Raw genomic sequence first — 7,757 nt, 5'->3', positions numbered from 1 at the left:
CTTTTCCAGTTGTTCATGGCCGAGAATATTTCAGCGACTAATGCTAAATTCAGGAATAGCATTGCCCTTCGATATTCAATCAAATGGTTGGATCAACACTAGTAACAGGAGAACTCTCAAGTCAAAAAACAAATACTCCACTCAGTTCAACAATTGTGGGTGGCAGCACTTGAAGGGGAAAGCTCACTCTTCATTCGGTCCATATGTAATAACTCCATTCTACGAATATACTCATAAAATTATACGTAGTGAAAACACATGTAAAATAACATAAATAGTTGGGCCTAAATTTTTCTTTTATTAAACATATACAATCTTTACACAAAAAGTTATATCATGTACAAAAGCATCAAACACAAGGCGGACAGTGTAGCCATTTCCCTTCGCTTATCGACGCCCATCCGACCGTGTTCTCACCTAAATCCTGCAAAACATAGAAAACAACGAGGTGAGCACAACTAATGCTCAGTAAGTAAATCCTCTACCCATCTATCCCCGTAACTCTCTCTCTAATTCTTTCCTTACAAATTCCCACTACTCTCTTTGCTTTCTCTACTAGTTTCTCTCTCTATGTTTCTCTTTCTTTTCTATTCACCCTCTCTCTCTAGCAAGTCACGGCTCCATCTGACCGGAGGCACGGCTGGGACTCACTCCCACTCTTCGTGACTTTTACTCAATCTAGCCGATCGGACTCGGTTATGCATGGATTCGGAACCCTTGGCCATGTGAGTACATAATCTCTCTCTCGGGTAAACTCGGGTATAGCCCTCATCCGCATGCACTCTCACGGGCTACACCACTTCTCTCTGATACTCATGCCGCTCTCTCAAAGCGGCGTACATGCGGGAATACTCTACCTATTACTCACAGGTTCCCCATCGCACAACCTACTCTATTCTCTTGTCTAGCACTACTTTCTCTTTATTCTCTAGTGCTCATTCTCTTTCTCTCTCTCTACTCTTAGAAATTTCTCTACTCTCTTTTCGTAATTATGCATGGTTAATGCATATAGATGACTCATGCTCATTAATGCACTTATGAGATGCATTTATGCTATGTAGCAAAAATTAAGGCTTTCTACTATTACGCATGCTTCTCTTGAGCATTTCATCATACAACTCATGTGCATATAAAGCTCTACTTTAACTATAACTTTTCTCTTTTCTTTAATTATCCAAAATGGGAGAAAGGCTCCCTTATACTCTCTAATTTCCCTGTCAAAGGAAAACACTTCTATACATTGCTCAAAACTTCATTCCACTTCAATCAAACTCAACCCAACATCAAGCAATCTCAACACTTCTCATATTTAAGTATATGCAATAACAAGTATAAATAACATCCATCTCATCTCAAATTCTCAACAACATACTTACACATATATAAATCTATACTCAAAAGATTTCTTGAATCTCAACTTGGTTGGATTTACTTACCTTGTGAGGAGATAGCTTCTCTAATACTTCTCCTTTCCTTTGGTAGCTTGATTTCTCTCTACAACTTTAAATAACAACCACAACATAAGACCTTAACCAAAACATAATAAAACTCTCATCTAAAGCAAGAATCCTTACCTTAGGATGCTTTAGATTAAAACTCTACTAAAAATTACTCAAAAAGTCCTTAGAAATCCTTGGAAGATTAAAGGAAGAGGCGGTGGAAAATGGATGAAATGAAGGGTTCTCCTTTTTAGCTCAAGTTATACACAAGCATTCCCATATTGCCCTTACTCTTTCTTGGAAATTCAATCCATATCCTTTGATTCCTTACAAACACACCCCTATACAACTATATTTTCCATGAAATTTCCTTACATTTTACTGCCCACTTTTCCTGCTAATTAGGGGTAGAATGGTCAAATTGCCCTTAAGGAAAAATATCTAAAACTTAACAAAACTTTTCAGCCGACCCGTCGCTGTGGCGAAGACAATTTCGTCACCGCGGCGAAACACTCTAGCAGCAACTCCATGGCTGCAGCACCTCTTCGCCGCGGCGAAGCCTGTAACACAACATTTCGCCAAGTCTTCATAATTTTCAGGGCAAACACTCAACCAACTCAACATACAAATTGAATCAATACACATGTAAGCAATACAACAAATCTTGAGTACGTACCTCAAGTGGGGCGTTACACCATAACACATGCATATTGCTTTCCCATTCAGCTTATTGCTTAAAACAGGCATGCCATGCATGTCACTTCTCCAAGTGTTTCAAGTTGTCTACTATGTTCATCTTCTATCAATTTATATTGACTCGGATGTGAGGCCCGAATTACATCGACCGTCGATCACACTGATAGGGCCTCGATACTTAGCATCTACAAATCTTTCAACTACAAGTGATTTACATCGAGTCGGACGTGAGACCCGAATTACATTGACAGTCGGTCATACCGATAAGGCCTCGATACATCTTCAAATAATTTCAACTCCAATGAATTTACATCGACTCGATCACGAGGGCCGGATTACATCGACAGTAGGTCATACCGACAAGGCCTCGAGACATCTACAAATAATTTCAACTCTAACAAGTTTACATCGACTCAGTTGTGAGGCCCGGATTACATTGATAGTTGGCCATACCGACAGGGCCTCGATACGTCTACAAATAATTTCAACTCCAATGAATTTACATTGACTCGGTTGCAAGGCCCGGATTACATCAACATTCGGCCATACCAACAGGACCTCGATACATCTACAAATTATTTTAACTCCAACGAATTTACATCGGCTTGGTTGTGAGGCCCGGATTACATCAATAGCCGATCATACTGATAGGGCCTCGATACATCTACCAATTATTCCAACTTCAACGAATTTACATCGACTCAGTCGCGAGGCCTGGATTACATTGAGAGTTGGTCAGACCAACAAGGCCTTGACACTTTTAACATCTACAAATTTTTTAACTACAATTGATATACATCGACTCGGTCATGAGGCTCAAATTACATCGACAGTCGGTCACACTGACAAGGCCTCAGTACTCAGTGTCTACAAATTTTTTCAACTATAATTGGTTTACATCGACTCAACCACAAGGCCTAATTCCTTGATTCTTTTTTCATCTACAAGTCGGTCACGCCGACTCGACTACAAGGCTTGACTCCTCGAATTTCAACTACAAGTCGGTCACGTCGACTCGGGCATGAGGCTTGATGCCTTGAGTTCAACTACAAGTTAGTCATGCCGACTCGATCATGTAACCTAAACACCTAGGTTTTCTATTACATGTTGATAACTTCTCCTAAGTCAGGTTGGCTAAGCGAGTCTTCATATTTCTCCCAACCTCGATTGGTCAAGCATTCACCTCCCAACTCAAGGTGGTCGAGCAAAATCCTCCCACCTCAAGTTGGTCGAGTGAACTTTCTCCAAACAACAGTCTATCTGACTTAACGAGCTACTAGCACTAATCTGTTCAGCCTGCACTCATTCGATTAAATCTACTCTCTAAGCTAAATACCTTCTAACTTAGAGAGTAGGGTTCTTGGGCTTGACGAGGTCTAATAACAAAATAAACATGTTACGGCCCAAGGCCTCAGCCCAATCCCGATTGGGCCTACGCTTAAAATCACCTTGTGAACTACCCATTCTATGAGTTTGGCTATCCTACAAGTTAAGTTGAACTAAGTTCTGGTCCAATAGCCTACAATAGTCCATAAATAGGAAATCAGAATCATATTCTATTTCCCCTTTTACGGAGATTCTGAATCTTCTTGTTAGGAAAACAATCATACATGGTAGCTAATTATTACCATTCTGATAGCTTTGAATAGAACTACGTTATCTCATCAAGGCTGAGGTACATAAATAGTGTCAACCTCAGATATCCTTGATATCTTTGTATTCAATTACTAGACTAATGATCAGAATAATAAATTAGATTGAGCAACAACTCAATCCCATTATGGTCATAGATTTAGTGTCATTGCCATTTACTGAATTTCGCAGTGAAATAACTTCTCGCTACCCTTGATGTAGCAAATTACTACCATTCTGATAGCTTTGAATAGAACTACGTTGGGCTAGTGTCAAACTCCACCAATCGGTGCACAAGGCACTCCGATGATCTCAAGTCTAAGGATCTCAAGTCTAAGGATAACATGCACCACCATTCGTTAGAGGATTTATTCCATAGACACTAGGGTTACTATCCATATGGAATCCTCTAGTGGGTCTATCCAATGAACTTGCCTACAGTAAGCACCCATGTGTTGCATCAGGTTGTTAGCAAACAACCTTGACAAGTGAGATCAGTCACTACCTTTCGATAGGGTCATTCAACACTATGATACCCTTACCATATTATCTGTGTCCTTAGTTAGAATAATACCGGGGCTATGGAAATTTCTAGAATGGCCACCATATGTGACATAGGGTTCTCACTATCAAGATTTGAAACACTTGATACCCTTATCATGGTTCTACCATCCTAAGGACATATATCAAAACACACAATTATGATTTACACAATATAGAAGAATATGGCTTTTATTGATAAATAAACATTATTATAATAAGTCAATTCTACAATAATTGATTGGCTCTAGGGCACCTGCTCTAACACATAAATGGATCTCTTCAACTTGCATACCTTTTTTGCTTGTCTATAAAAAACAAAACCATCAGGTTGTGTCATGTAGACGTCCTCTTCAAGATTTTCATTCAGGAAAACAGTTTTGACATCCATCTACTAAATCTCATAATCTTGGTATGTAGCAATTGCTAGCATAATCCTAACGGACTTCAGCATTGCTACTAGTCATAGTCAATCCCATGCTTTTGTTTGAAACCTTTTGCAACCAGTTGTGCTTTATAGGTTTGCACATACCTATCCATGTCAATCTTATTCTTAAAGACCTATTTACAGTCTATGGGTTTGACCCCTTCATGTGGATCCACCAGATCCCATACTTGGTTCTGGTACATGGAGTCCATTTTAGATTTCATGGCTTTTAGCCATTTTACGAAATTTGGATATGAGAAGGCGTCGTTGTAGGTTTTGGGCTCATCATCTTGATAGACCAATATGTCACCTTCTTGAGTCATGAGAAAACCATATCTCTCGGCTCACGATGTATTCTCCCAAACCTACGCGACCCTTGTATTGGTGGTTCGCTTTATTACACTCTCTATGGAGTGACCTCCTCATGATGCTCAACCATTTTCGTTGGCCCATCATCCTGTTTGTTATTTGATGCATCTTGTGGATCTACTAAGTTCTACCTTTCTAACACCATCTTCTTTTAGAAGGAAAACTTCCAGCTCATTTAGATTGTAGAAATAGTATCATGTTGTCTCTTTAGTATACCCCACAAAGGTACATTTCTATGACTTTGAGCCAGCTTGTTCGAAGTCAATTTCTTGACATAAGCATCACAACCCCAAACTCTTATATGAGAAAAAATAGGTTTTCACCTGTTCCATAGTTTATATGGTGTCTTATTTACTGATTTTGATGGTACATGATTCAGTGTATAAGTCGAAGCCTTTAGGCCATAACCCTAGAATAATGTGGGTAAATCTATGAAACTCATTATGGACTGAACCATATCAAACAAGGTTCGATTCCTCATTTCAGACACTCTATTGTGTTGAGGTGTATAAAGAGGTATGAGTTGAGATATTAGCCCACATTCCTTAAGGTATGAATCATACTCTAAGCTCAAGTATTCTCCTCCCCTATTAGATCTTAGAACCTTGATGTTCTTGCCTAGTTGATTCTTGACTTCATTCTTAAATTTTTTGAACTTGTCAAAAGATTCAGATTTATGTCTCATTAAGTAGAAATATAAAAATCTACTGAGGTCATCAGTAAAAGTGATGAAGTAAGAATATCCACCTCTCGTTTGTATTGTTAAAGGTCCACATACATCACTACGGAAGATGCCTAACAGTTCCTTTACCCTTTCATCATGTCTAGTGAAAGGTGACTTGGTCATTTTGCCTATTAGGCATGACTTGCATACCTCATAAGACTTAGAGTCAAATGGGTCCAAACCTTCGTCCTTGTGAAGTTTTGCTATGCGAGTCTGGTTTACATGACCAAGCCTACAATGCCAAAGGCACATTTGATTAAAGCCATCAACTTTGACTTTCTTATTCTCAATCATAAACATACCTGATGAAGAAGATGCATTCTTCTTCTTGCTTGCTAGGAAGGCCTTGCAATGTTTCTTCTAATGGTCTGGTTTACCACAATAGAAGAAAACTACCATCCATTGTCACATACAGACTTAAGAGTATCCTAAGGTTTGGACTTGAACTTGGGTTTGGTGTTAGCCTCACCCTTACTTTTGTCTGCCCTTCTATCAATATTAGTGACTACTATCACTACTGGCTTCAACCTTTTGCTCTACAATCCTTAAAAGAGCTAAGGGAGGGACCTCTCATTCATGCTCATGTTATAAATGAATTGAGAATCAGGTAAGGACTAAGTTAATTGCCAAATCACTATCCAAACCAGAACCCAAAGTCTCAACTCTCTTTATATACCCAATCATGTTGAGTACATGAGGACCAACTTTGGCACCCTTATCCATCTTGCTATTCCTAGGTGATGTCATCACCATGCTCTTTGAGGTAGAGCCTTCCCAATGGTATAATTTTCTTTCAAATGCCTAGTATAATCCAAAGGTATGAATACATGTCCGTAAAATTATTATCATCCAGCTTGTTTCCTTTTGATGATTGAATGCTATGGGTGTCAACCCATTCAATGGATTCTACAAGTACAAATTTTAAACAAAGTTAATATCTTTAGGAATTAATAAGGCCTTTTATTAATTAATTTACTTCCACTATTTTACTCAAGCTAATAGCCCTCACCATTAAACTTGGGAAGGCTTGTTGGTATTCCTAGTAGACCGAAATCCCATCATTCCTAATTTGACCTCTTAGGAGGGTGAGTCGATCAAAGTAAAATGAATAGGTAGGCCACAAACTTTAATTTACACAATATAATAGCACTAACATATTAAACTCAAATGTAAACAAAGCGGACAAACCAATTACACAATCCAGTGGCACCAGCCATTGGCCTCAAGTGTAACTTTTGGATCAATGAGTTTGAATACTACATGCCCACTCGAGCATTTTTAATATGCACTACTCTACCATGCCTCTAGTGTATTTATCAACCCTTCAAGGAGGCGAATCCGCAAAATACATCTAGTTAAGTCATAACCCATGACTATTAAGGAAAAACTCCAATGATGATTAACCTTCTAAAGGTAGAAGTGGCTCTTCATAGGGGCGAATGAGACCACGACAAACGATGGTTTGATTAATCCCATGGTGATGGAAGGCTCGTTTTAATGTTGACTTAATATCATTATAAGGGGTTTTTACTTTAATTAATCTAACAAATTTTATATTATTTAGCATGTTATAGTCTTGGCATTCAACCTTAGCATGCCTCTATAATAAGACAAAAAAATGTGGTGGTACATGGCCAACCTAAAACCAATTTCGTCGAGCTTTGTGAAATTTGGTAGGTCACCCTAGGTTCATACATTCTATTACAAAAATGTAAAATCTTCATGTAATGCCTACATCAAGGTACATAGCTTTATTTATGTCCTAATACTCTTAGTTGAATTTTGTTAAAGTTAACTTGAACAAGTGTGAAGAAAATTCCTTAAAATTTCATTAGGGGTAAAATGGTGTTTTCACTCATAATTAGTTGAAAAAGTGGGGAGTGAAAAAAGGTAGAATAACATGAAGAAGTTAATAAAAATGAGGGCAATA

This window comes from Pistacia vera, unplaced genomic scaffold, assembly GCF_008641045.1.
Source record: "Pistacia vera cultivar Batoury unplaced genomic scaffold, PisVer_v2 Contig837, whole genome shotgun sequence".
Taxonomy (NCBI): Eukaryota; Viridiplantae; Streptophyta; class Magnoliopsida; order Sapindales; family Anacardiaceae; genus Pistacia; species Pistacia vera.
The sequence above is the reverse complement of the archived record's forward strand: the minus strand, read 5'-3'. Positions refer to the sequence as shown.